General features: G+C 34.6%; 1 protein-coding gene across 1 annotated transcript in view; it reads right to left on the reverse strand.

Moving 5' to 3' along the window:
- Positions 1 to 14249, reverse strand: part of LOC140158361 (uncharacterized) — a 123443-nt gene that overhangs the window by 59771 nt on the left and 49423 nt on the right. The gene's annotated exons all lie outside the window — the stretch shown is intronic.

A 14249-nucleotide genomic window follows, 5' to 3' on the forward strand; every position in this document is an offset into this window, starting at 1 on the left:
TGGTAAAGAAAATCAATCCCTGTAATCAATGGTATCGATTAAGCCATACGTCATACTTAAGCGCGCTTCAGACTCCATATTATACGTACAATATTGTATGTACAATACTTTTCGTGACGTCAAAAAGTATTACACGTGCAATAAATAGTATGTACCGGAAAATATATATTGTGCTACAATCATTGGTTGCTTAATTGATACGTAGTTGCCAAATTTCTAAGAGTGGTAAATTTAGTGAGTGTTAGGTAACGGAATGATGAACATCTTTTCATGTCTTTTGTATTCAACTGTACTTAATATTAAAAGGCCTATTAATACTAACGATATTAATAATATTAAAATTGTAATAATAATATAAATGGCACATTCAGTTCTTATTTATTTATTTATTTATAGATTTATTTATTTAGGCCTATTTGTTTATTTATTTATTTGTTTATTTATTGATTCATTGATTGATTGATTGATTACTGATTGATTAATTGATTTAGCGATTCATTTATACTGACATTTAGTCATATATTGATTTAGTCAGTTTCTTAAGTATTATTTGTCTCTGGTTTTGATTTGATTGATACTGATATTTTCATTGTTTTTTAAAGTTTTGGCATATAACATTATACATTATAACACGTTGTGTTATGAATTTGCAACAGCTTTTTACATGTTGATATCGTTGAGGCATGTTATGATGGTGTATGTTATAGACCTACTTATGATCATCCCAATACATCCATAAACGTGTTAATGTGAAACGAGATTACTTGAAATATATATTTCAGAGTTGAAAGAGTTTCAAATATACGAACATAATTCTGAAATATGTCTATCTGATTGGTTGATGGTCAAGAGGATTACGGCATCCTCAAAGCCTCTTGCTGTAATTCTCTAATCGATATCTATTATAGGACCGATCTTCTGAAATCCATACAACCGTGTCAAATGAAATAGTCTCGAATCATAATTTGTGCACGATACAACGATTGATACGTCAGATTTGAATTTTATTAAAATAGGCATAAATCACATTGAACAGGTTGAATGCTGATGGCAAAAGTAGATACAATAACTATGGGTCGAATTTACATTAATCAGTGTCCTGGGGCCAGGATAACATTTAGGACTCCTTCAATTCTAAAACAATACTTCGCCAAATGTCCTTGCTTTCATTTTCTCATTTAATTTGTTTTAATTTTAATTAATTTCTTTATCCACTGGCTCTCTGGTAAATCCGGTATTGCCAAATATTTCTTGTCCATTACCCGTGTTAATCTATTTATTTATTAAAATGAACCATCTATTAAATTCCTATAATACAATGTATAGGCCTAGTGTATTTGATAACAAATTTGTTTTTATTTTTGATTGGAATTTGGGTTCCACTTCCATTACACGATTTCATAATAAGATATGTTTGGGCATGGCGGAATTAGTATATGATTAAAAATAGACATACTCTTAGGCCCCCTTTTTAATGTTTGTAGGCCTACATTATTGATATCAATATTTATGTACAAAATGCAAAAGAATGTATATATATTTGATTGTTTTGTAAACATTAAATTTGATGTTTACTCATAATTATGTCTGGAAAGTCAGGGAAAAACTAAGGAGTATCGGTATTTAGTTTCCTGGGAAAGTGGATCAGATGAGCAGTGAGTAAAAACATTTGCCCTAAATCTTTATTTGATTTTTATTGTTTTATGAATTTATTAGGCTACTGGTAAAGTGCAGAAAGAACCTCCAAACGCACTCTAGGATTTTTCATCAGCAGCAGTAGAAATTTCTCTTGCATAGATTTTCTGGTGACCTCGCTTGGATTTAGCAAACAATGAACCGTCAGGGTTATAGCGCGTTATTTAATCTGATTCAACTCGTCGTGGCACGTATATTTATTGCACGTGTAATACTTTTTGACGTCACGAAAAGTATTGTACATACAATATTGTACGTACAATACGGAGTCTGAAGCTAGCCTTAGTAACTTATTCACGCATGGTTTAATTGACTTGACTTTATGTTGTGATCATTTAATATTGTGGTTTCGAACACAGAGAGCACTGAACCAGTTGGAAACGATCGATTTAGATGTCAGACTAGTACTACGGTGAATATCAACTGGACTTTATAGCTCTATAATTTGAACTACTTATATTAAAACACACGACATTGGGATTTAACAATTTGTTCAGTATTATCATAGGCCTTCAAACACATGTGTTTGAAGGCCTATGGTATTATAAAGCATGATCATGATATTATGCGCTAGTGTGTGTTTCCGGGCCCGGCTATGTTATTTTAGATATAGGCCTACATGTATTTCATTTGTAAAATGCTGAATATTTTGCAATGGTGTCATCTTGTATAATTATGATCCACCTGTTTTTGGCCCTTTTTAATTAATAGAAGCTCGATTATTCTCATTTGATGTTTGATTTATTTGAGGTCATTAATCATAATTTATGACAATGATATTTGCAAGGGTGCAACTCTACTAGTCTTATTACAAGACTGCCCTATTCCAACCCTAAACCCTAATCCTAAACTCCGTAAACGAGGACTGGACTCAAGTCTAGCGAGTTGCACCTTATTCGGTAATTGTACACTATTATAGAACACCGTTTGTAACTATACCATTTGAACACCACAGAATGTATATTTGTACTTTTTGTTGGTATATATATCGAACAGACAATTATATAGTTATGTGATCTCTGTGTCTAAAGCGCCACCTAACTCTACTTTATGGTTATGTGAAAGTAGTATTTCTAGTATTTGAGCGTGCACGTATTATCTAGAATCTATTGTTTAGCGTGCAGGTTTTAGATAATGCATTGTTTAGCGTGCAGGTTTATATAATTTGGGCTGTGAAGGGTAGTTCGCGAAAATAATGCACGGGAGAAGAATACATAACGATGAATAGAAACGGGCACTAGAAGTGTATATAAACATATCTCGAAATTGGAACAAGCAAATTGAACAGAACAAACGGCATTTGAGAGCTAAGACTGCGCCCGTGACATTGATGTAAACATTATATCACAACAGTAATTTTGTAATTGCCAAAGAGGGCGCTTTTCACTTGCACAATTTTTTTGAGACAGGCTGTATATGTATATATAACTACATTAATACATTCACATACAATATGCGTCGTTCTTTAAAAGTCTTTTTCGTTTTTATATCCATCGTTTAGGATTATACTATTATGAACTAGAAGACAACATGCATGATCCATCATTCTAGGCTGTTCATTAAATGGTTCTCAGGCATATTAATTTCACATCTTTTATGAACTAACACAACATGCATGATGTATGCGTGCGTTCTTGAGCTAATATTAATTAGCAGATATTTTGGCTATTTTAGATAATAGCTAAATATCTGATAATATCTTAATATCCATCACTTACTAAAAAATTCAATAACAATTTTGTTATAAGTTCCTAATATCCAATTACCCCCAGATGAAATAAAGCACATTTTACTCAAAAGCTTTGCTAGGCATATCCGTCAGGAGTATCTCCATTTATTTGTAATCCAGAATTGGATATAAATCACGGACCAAAAGGGTCCGCTCAATACATCAAACGTAGCCTAACTTCTCAAGAGAAAATTTCTCAAGAGAAATTTACATACATTTATTGAGTCAATCCTTTAATATAAATACCTTAGAAAAGTGCATAACATTAATCCTACTTTCCTGAAGCCGGGAACATTCAGGAAAGTAATCTGGATATTAGACATAATTTCGTTCAACTTCTCATGCACTATTTCTCAAATATATTAGTAACAAATTATTACTATTTGTAAACACTTATGCAATTACCTATGGTGATCAAATTATTTTCAATTAAATTGGCTTTAAGATGAAATTTTTGTGGCCATGTCCCTTTTTTACCGCCACCTTTTTTAACCATCTAAAACACAGTGTGCCTGCTCACCCGTAAGATACAGCCCTCTCGGGAATTTCCCGAGCCCATGCTTAAATTACTTACCCGTAAGGTACGGGGCCTCTCAACAACAAGGTGTGGCCCAACTTCTCACAGAGAAGTTAACCCAAATTAATTCCTTATGAGATACGGGGCCCTCCAGGGAATTTCCCAGAGCCCTTTAATTTGCACACACACAAGTGTGGCCTAATTTTCCCTCTCGCAGAGAAGTTAACCCAAATTAAATCCATGTAAGGTACATAAATGAATGAAATGAAGAAATGAATGATTGCATTAATAAATGAATGAAACATGAATGACCATGGTGCCCTCCAGGAAATTTCCCACAAACCCCTTTTGCTGATACACAGTGTGGCCCAACTTCTCGGAGAGAAGTTAACCCGAATTAAGTCCTAGAAAGATACATAAATGAATGAAAGAAATGACTACATGAATGAATAAATAAAAAATGAATGAATGAATGAATATGGGGCACACCATGACTTTAAGCGAGACCTTTTGCACACACACTTGTGGCCCAACTTCTCGCAGAGAAGTTAACCCAAATTAATTCCTCGTAAGCTACAGGGCCCCCAGGAAATTTGCTCAACCCTTTTGCACACACCCAAGTGTGGCCCACCTTCTTTTTTGCAGAGAAGTTAACCCAAATTAATTTATTGTAACTAACGGGACCTCCAGGAAATTTCAAACATGCTCAAAGTGTGGCCCAACTTCTTAAAAAGAAGTTAACAGCAATGTATTAACCAGCAAGTTACAACAAAGCCCTTTTTCAGGGATTTCCTGAACCCCTAGATCTGTGTACCCAAATGAGGACTACCTCCCAAAAGAAGTTCATAACTTGTGAACTTATTGAATCCAACCCTTGGTCCATTAACACCCTCTCTTCCTGGCAGTTTGCCATTACCTAGAGGCTACCATTAAAAACTCATATTTCAATACACTTTTGGTATGTGATCCTCGATATCCCCTACAATATGGGGCCTCCCAGTCGACTACTGCTCCCCGATAAAATTGAATACTGGAATATGACAAAATAGAAGTTTGGGTGTGGTGAGTGGGAAACATTTTTCATTACCAAATTCTAGAAACCTCTTACTCCTTTCACGACAGATATCCTTATGGCCTTATCCTGGAAAACTAGGCGGGCAAGAATGTCATTGACCGCTTCCCATTGGCCACCGCAAACAATAGATCCTAAAGATCACTGGCCCTTGGATAATGCCATTCCTAGGCAACCAATCAATAAATCAATCAATTGGATTTGTCCAGGCACTGGTTTTGGACTAGTCTATTCCACAGGAGGTAAATCTGTTTATTGTATATAGATACAATAAACTTTATTACCCCAGATGAAATAAAGCACATTTTACTCAAAAGCTTTGCTAGGCATATCCGTCAGGAGTATCTCCATTTATTTGTAATCCAGAATTGGATATAAATACGGACCAAAAGGGTCCGTTCCAATACATCAAACGTAGCCTAACTTCTCAAGAGAAAATTTCTCAAGAGAAATTTACATACATTTATTGAGTCAATCCTTTAATATAAATACCTTAGAAAAGTGCATAACATTAATCCTACTTTCCTGAAGCCGGAACATTCAGGAAAGTAATCTGATATTAGACATAATTTCGCTCAACTTCTCATGCACTATTTCTCAAATATATTAGTAACAAATTATTACTATTTGTAAACACTTATGCAATTACCTATGGTGATCAAATTATTTTCAATTGAATTGGCTTTAAGATGAAATTTTTGTGGCTATGTCCCTTTTTTACCGCCAAACAAGTTTATGGCACAGAAACTTGCCCAACCCCCCTTTTTTGTTGTTTTGTTTTTTTTGTTTTTACCTTCCAATTTTGAGTAAGAGACTTAATATGAACCACCCTTTTCCTTTGATCACCTGTAAACCCCAGGCCTATTAACATCTGTAAAGGCCCTTACAGAAAATGCACACCCTTGATTGGGGGCGGGGTCATTGACACAACACAAGGATACTAGTATTTGAGATAATTTATCTCAACCTTAAGCCCCAATGTTTTGTCATTTACATCTGACCAAGAACGTGTCTGACCCCCTTCCCCCGTACTATACTTGTGCATTTCAGACTTACTCTTGTATACCAAATTGTTCACATTGTTAATGCTTTGAGCCTAAAGAAAACAATCCTGGTAGCAGCGGGCTACTGAAACCTCGAAAACTCCTCTATTTATTATCATTATTTATTTTTAGGAGAAAAATTGAGAACGAGGATGACCCCTGGCTTACTACCCCATGGCACCCTGGTGATTGAATTCTTCCTACTAGGAAACGACACCCGGTTCCCTGCCCTGGACCACCGACACCCTTATAGAAGGCAACTTGAAAGCCGACACAAAAGCTTTTCCTCAAGTTGATGTTTTTATTTGAACTGTTTAAATTGGTTCCCGGCATTGGTTAGTCTGCTCTGAAGTGCCAACCGACCTGAATTGACCACTGTCACTTTGACCATGTATCAGAGCCCCACACAACCCATTTCTAATGATGTAACAAAGCTTAACAAGCCAATTACCTTTACCGCCAATTCGCTCCAAATGGATATATTTTTATCCACTAATTATAAAATTCTGAAGTGAGCAGACTGACTACAATTTAGCTGGACAATTATAATACTGCCCAGGATTTAAAGCAACTTTGGTAAAAGTAAATTAACCCATGTCACCAAAACCCTGTGACCGTTGTGTAGAGCATTCATGCATAATAGTCATATAATAAAAGAAAGAAACGGTAAGAAACATAGCAAGTTAGGCTACCTCATGTGCCTAACTCGATAATTACAACACCAATATGGCACCACCTGGCTTTTGCTCTGGTTGTCAATCTGACCCATCTTGCATACATATCTATCATTTGTTCCCAAGGAACGATGTTGTCAGACAAATTATTGGCAATTAAACCATAATGTTAATTAACCCATATTGACCACATACAAATAAAAGTGCTTGCATCCCACTTTGTCTTGTCCTGCCATAGGCTTGCTTTGAATATACAATGTACTGGGCTAATATATCATTAGATATATTATATAGGCTCCTTCTATCCCTGTCTATATTCAATATTTTTAATCGCCAAACATGTTCATTGTTTATATCACCCACGACTATTAGTCCGACGGGTTCCCGAACCCACCAGGGCTCCAGTTGCTAACTGCCAGCATCAACATGTTGATTCAACCTTAAATGCAATTTAAAACCAGATTCGTGAAAATCCAATGGTTGGAGTCATCATATATGATATAAATTTAATTCATGCATCCCACTTTGTCTCCACCTGCATGCCATAAGTTCTCTGCTATCATTTCGTTTGACGTGGGAGAAATTGTCGAAATAATGCTCCAAACATATTATATATCTTTCTATCCCAAGTTTTTAATCGCCAGACGTGTTCATTATTTATACCGCTCACGTCTAGTAGTCCACGTGTTAGTCGTCCAGGACCTGCCCGGCCTTCGTTTATCACTACCAGCATCAATATGTCTATTCAACCTGAAATGAATCAGAAAAAGAAAAAAGAAAAAGGGAAGCAACTCGACAGTACAGCAAAGCCTACCACTCCGCAAAATTCCTATTTCATTACTATTTACACATTCACGACTTGTAGAAATCACTGATAAAACAAAATCCTTATACACCCCAGATAAACAGGAATGTTGTTGCTGCTTTAGTTGACCACACGTAAATTAGGAATTTTATTTCTATTTATTTATTACGGTACTTGATGACGATACAATGTGTGCTTCCGACTTCCCGAATTTCGTGCCGGAATTGATCTTATAAATTTTTGCTACCATCCAATGCTGATCATACCCAAGCCTCATGAATTTTCTAACATCGAATGATCCGGGCGAATGATCTCCCAATAATCCCCTAAATGACTATCCTTGCAATTACTTATATTTTCCCAATCACGCCTATCTCGATCACTTCCAATTTCCTTGGCTTACATGCTGGTCTCGAAAATGCCTTTGAAGAAAGCTAAAAGTTCTAACATCTATAACTTCTCATGCTACCTCTTTTGACCAAGCTCCACAAACCTATGATATGTATCCCTTTATGTTAGACTCTGTTGAATCCCATTACACTGAGTTGCATACCAATCTGAACATGATCACTATTTGACTTCCAGTGACCTGATAACCAGATATGACCCTGAGAAATTTTGACTTGGTTGCTCCTCCAATTCCCCAAAAATCCATGAAAATCCCACTCTTACCTTATAAACTTCCACTTTTTTTTTTTTTTTTTTTTTTTTTGGTTGTTTTGTTTTTTTTTTTTTTTTTTTTTTTTTTGGTTTGTTTGTTTGTTGTTTTTTTTTTTTTTGTTTTTGTTTTTGTTTTTTTTTTTTTTTTTTTTTTTTTTTTTCTTTTTTTTTCTATCCAACGATCCAACCTTGATTGCCAGGCCCGGACGGACCCATAAGACCTTGAAATTAACCATAAATATTGAAACAAAGAAAGTGGCAAAACTACACCTCACCCTGACTGAACGTAAAAACATAACGAGGAGTGATGAAAACCCCAACCTAAAAAGTTACCCTTGAAAAACATCTTGTAAATTATAACCAGTCTCGCACCGTTTCCAATCTTTTTTGAAATCCAGAGTTAGATGACCGATACCAATAACTTCCTAATTACGATCCTACTTTTGGATACGCAACCCACAATCCATGCGGTTTGGCCCCTGAATGACCCCAAATTGACCTTGAAAATTTTGTTTCCTCCTTAAGATGGTCGCCCAACCTAATTTGATGAACCTGGATGTCTCGAAATTGACTTTGACATTTTTGTCCCATTTCTGTGGTCACCCCATCAAACTTCATGAACCAACGACACTATGGCATTTGACCCCAAATGACCTCACATTCACCTTGCCCTCGTTATCTTGTTTCGATGTTTGCTTATTTTGAATTGATTTGTAAAAATATATAATTTCCCCTTGAAAAGATGTTAACATGATCACATGCGTCCCGTAGATCACATGCATGAATGCATCTAATTACCTACAAATTCGCACATTTTTGGTAAACATCATCACCGTGGTGGTGGCACCCCTTTACATTTTGCCTTGCCCAGTTCTGTAAAGCCCAGGCTCCAAGGCACCCCATTAACTGAAGCTGTTAACCCCGCTAAAATTACCAAACAATATAAAATCTTACTTAATATGGTCCGAGTGACCTCATGCACATACCATGTCCAATACTTGACTGCCTCACAAACTATCCCTACCTGACATTATGAATTAACATAACAATTTGCCCAATATTTTATTTTGTTATCTCATTTTTTTCTTCAAAAAACAACAATGTCATGATCACATGATTGCAACTAATTAAATATTCACAAATTGTGATACACAAATATCACAGCGGCAGTGACGCCATCATTTCCCAATTTGCCGAGCCCATTTCTCCAAAGCCCCGCCCTAGCCAAATTGTTTAATTACCCGACCAATTCTCCCTTTCTAACCATCTGAATTATTCATGATACTAATTACATGTAATTAATGTATTTATTTATTTTATTTTTTTTTCATTTGTGATAAATTTATATCTCCTGTAAACGTTAAACATGGTAAAAGGAGATGTTATGATCACATGATTGCAACTAATTAATCAATCATGAAATCGAAATTTGATCAATCGTAGAACCTAGTTTATTCCCGCAAGTAGTGAAGTTTTAAAATTCTAGTTGATGTTTATTTTTTATTGTAATGTAAGCTTACTTAAAACTTGCTCACCCTGTATTGTTGTCCATGTCCTAGTAAGTATCCACGTACGTAATCAGATGTTCCGCCGGTTTTTACTCGGCTGGCCTTCCCAAATTGCAATACTCCTTTTCCCAATACGCAGATTTCGCCATCAGACTGTGACAAATCCCACTCGTTGCTGTGATTTTTGCTGCTATGGATGCTCGACCAGGTTTTTATTTACACTTCCATATACTCCATTTCTGCCGAAAGATTCAGCATCCAGTATTAAATTTATAACCACCTTGACTGCTGCAGCTTTTTGACTGATGAGCGATGCCTTGCATTCCTGTAATGGTTCAAAATTCTGCACCCTTCAGAGTATATAGGCCTACCAATGATATGGCACAATACACCAGGGTCGTATTTCGCTGACATAAATATATATTTCCATCTTGAGTTGAGTATCTACCCTTCCTTTCACTTTTCCGTGTGCTATAGCTTTCTACACTCATTGTAACACCTGAAGCTTACATCCTGTCTTACCTCCATGGTATTACCAATGTGGTGTTTTGGTGTCTCTCATGACAGCCGCCATTAATGTCATCGGTGTTTCTAGACACTAGTTGCCGACATATTTTGTGATCATGCTTCCATCGCTTCTTCTTCGACGAACCATTCTCTTCTTTCCCGCAATAATACTTCAGACGAATCCTCACTACAGTCCCGGACTACAGTCAAACTGCAAATCAAGTAAAGTACTCGATATCAGCCGACAGTAAAACTCAGAAAATTTCTAAGTGACCAAAAATTTTTCATTACCAAATTCCAGAAACATCTTACTCCTTTCACGACAGATATCCTTATGGCCTTATCCTGGAAAACTAGGCGGGGCAAGAATGTCATTGACCGCTTCCCATTGGCCACCGCAAACAATAGATCCTAAAGATCACTGGCCCTTGGATAATGCCATTCCTAGGCAACCAATCAATAAATCAATCAATTGGATTTGTCCAGGCACTGGTTTTGGACTAGTCTATTCCACAGGAGGTAAATCTGTTTATTGTATATAGATACATATTAATTTCACATCTTTTATGAACTAACACAACATGCATGATGTATGCGTCGTTCTTGAGCTAATATTAATTAGCAGATATTTTGGCTATTTTAGATAATAGCTAAATATCTGATAATATCTTAATATCCATCACTTACTAAAAAAATTCAATAACAATTTTTGTTATAAGTTCCTAATATCCAAATATCTGATATAGCGGATATTTCACATAATATCTAAATTAGCAGATATTTTGGCTAATTTAGATAATAGCTCAATATCTGATAATATCTTAATATCCATCACTTACTAAGTAAAAAATTTCAATAAAAATTTTATAAGTTCCTAATATCCAAATATCTGATATATCGGATATTTGAGATAATATCTAAATTAGCAGATATTTTGGCTAATTTAGATAATAGCTAAATATCTGATAATATCTTAATATCCATCACTTACTAAAGTAAAAAATTCAATAAAAAAAAAATTTACAAGTTCCTAATATCCAAATATCTGATATAGCGGATATTTTAGCTAATATCCAAATTAGCAGATATTTTGGCTAATTTAGATAATAGCTAAATAGCTGATAATACCTTAATATCCATCACTAAGTCAAAAAATTTCAATTAAAATTTTATAAGTTCCTAATATACAAATATCTGATATAGCGGATATTTTAGCTAATATCAAAAATTAGCAGATATTTTGTCTAATTTAGATAATAACTCAATAGCCGCTAATAGCTTAATATCCATCACTTACTAAGTACAAAAATTTCAAAAATTTTTTTTTGTAAGTCCCTAATATACAAATATCTGATATAGCGGATATTTTAGCTAATATCCAAATTAGCAGATATTTTGGCTAATTTAGATAATAGCTAAATAGCCGATAATATCTTAATATCCATCACTTACTACGTTAAAAAAAAATTCAATAAAATTTTTTATAAGTTCCTAATATACAAATATCTGATATAGCGGATATTTTAGCTAATATCCAAATTAGCAGATATTTTGGCTAATTTACATAATAGCTAAATAGCCGATAATATCTTAATATCCATCACTTAGTAAGTCAAAAATTTCAATAACAATTTTATAAGTTCCTAATATACAAATATCTGATATAGCGGATATTGTAGCTAATATCCAAATTAGCAGATATTTTGGCTAATTTAGATAATAGCTAAATAGCTGCTAATATCTTAACATCCGTCACTTACTAAGTCAAAAATTTCAATTAAAATTTTATAAGTTCCTAATATACAAATATCTGATATAGCGGATATTGTAGCTAATATCCAAATTAGCAGATATTTTGGCTAATTTAGATAATAGCTAAATAGCTGCTAATATCTTAATATCCATCACTTACTAAGTCAAAAAATTTCAATTATAATTTTATAAGTTCCTAATATACAAATATCTGATATAGCAGATATTGTAGCTAATATCCAAATTAGCAGATATTTTGGCTAATTTAGATAATAGCTAAATAGCTGATAATATCTTAATATCCATCACTTACTAAGTAAAAAAAATTCAATTAAAATTTTATAAGTTCCTAATATACAAATATCTGATATAGCGGATATTGTAGCTAATATCCAAATTAGCAGATATTTTGGCTAATTTAGATAATAGCTAAATAGCTGATAATATCTTAATATCCATCACTTACTAAGTAAAAAAATTCAATTAAAATTTTATAAGTTCCTAATATACAAATATCTGAAATATCGGATATTGTAGCTAATATCCAAATTAGCAGATATTTTGGCTAATTTGGATAATAGCTAAATAGCCGATAATATCTTAATATCCATCACAAGTAAAAAATTGCACAACAAATTTGCTAAGTCCCTAATATACAAATATCAGATATTTTAGATAATATGAGATATTATGATCCACAAAAATAGCCAAATAGCCAAAAACAACCTTGTAACTATCTAAAATAGCAGATTTTTCACCCTATACTACAACACTCAAATTATCCAAATTATCTAAAAATAAAAAAAAAAGTTACAATCCCGCACCTAACTCAAGTATCTCTGCTTGGGTCAAATGGGTTGTCAAACTGTTTCACGAGTTTGAAAACTTTATTTTGGCAGATGGCCAATTCCATGCCAAAAGTGCCTTTTGTAACGTCCGTAACAAAATTTTGGAACATTATTGCTCAAAACAGGAGCATTTATTTCAAACTTGCTAATCATGCCTCCATAGATTGATGTCAGACCTACTTCAAGATATTAAAAAAAAAAATCTGAGGAAGCACCTTGACAGTTTTTTTTTCATTATGAAAAACGTTACGGACGTTACATTTGAGATAAAATGTAACGTCCGTAACACTAAATCAACAGTGTAGGACGATACAGGAGTATTAATTTCAAACTTGCTTTTCATGTTTACATAGAATGGAGTCAGGGCTTGCTCAATATAATTAACAGAAAAAAATAAAACACAGAACTGAATGGAGATTTAAAGATATGAACCATCTGTCAAAAAGGCAGGCACTTTCGCGTAACGTCCGTAACGCTCGTTTCTAATTTCTGTAGCTAATTAACTAAGAAAGCCAAAACAAAATTGCTTCATTATATTGAGCATTAGAGTGTGTACTAGTAGCATACAAAGAAATAAAGTGTTATCCTAACAGCAAACATGTGTGCTATTCACTTAAAAGTTGCAAGTTGCATGTATCTGTAACGTCCGTAACGGTGGAATTGGCCAGATACAAAGGCATGCTTTGTGATAAAAAACTACCAATGACATTGAGGAGGCGTATGTATGATCAATATGTGTTACCCACCATGACTTACGGCGCTGAAACCTGGTCGACAACTAAAGATCTAGAACAAAAACTCACCATGACACAGCGAGCCATGGAAAGACGTATGCTGAACATAACTTTACGTGACAGAATCAGAAACAGTGACATAATTTATAAGAAGTAAAACTGGAGTCAAAGACATCATGGAAAGGATCGGTGAAGCAAAATGGACATGTGGCAAGAAAAAACGACAACAGATGGACAAAAAGAGTCACCGAGTGGCAACCAAGAACAGGAAAGCATAGAAGAGGAAGGCAAAGATGAAGATGGCGAGACGACTTAACAGCATATAGAGGTACCACTTGGGCAAGGGATGTGCAAGACAGACAGAAATGGAAGATTCTTGAAGAGGGCTTCATACTACAGAGGATGAACAGCCTAGCCAATAGCTTAGCTGCTGCATGCTTGGAACAGCTATAATTTAGCCTTCACATTTTTGAACAGCTAGTTTAGCTATAGCTTTTCGATTTTTGAACATGGCTTATAGCTGTTAGCCAGTTATAGCCTTCACTAGCCTTCACTTTCTCAGTGGTGAAAGGGTCAAATAGGTGCATGATGGGAATATATTTCTAACTGCCATTTTGAACTGGTGTGGATGAATGCAGATGGAATCTAATCCTTTGGATATGTTTCCAGCTTTATTTATAGGCCTTGTTTTTCACTTTTTACATT

The sequence above is a fragment of the Amphiura filiformis genome, chromosome 8 (genome assembly GCF_039555335.1).
Source record: "Amphiura filiformis chromosome 8, Afil_fr2py, whole genome shotgun sequence".
NCBI lineage: Eukaryota > Metazoa > Echinodermata > Ophiuroidea > Amphilepidida > Amphiuridae > Amphiura > Amphiura filiformis.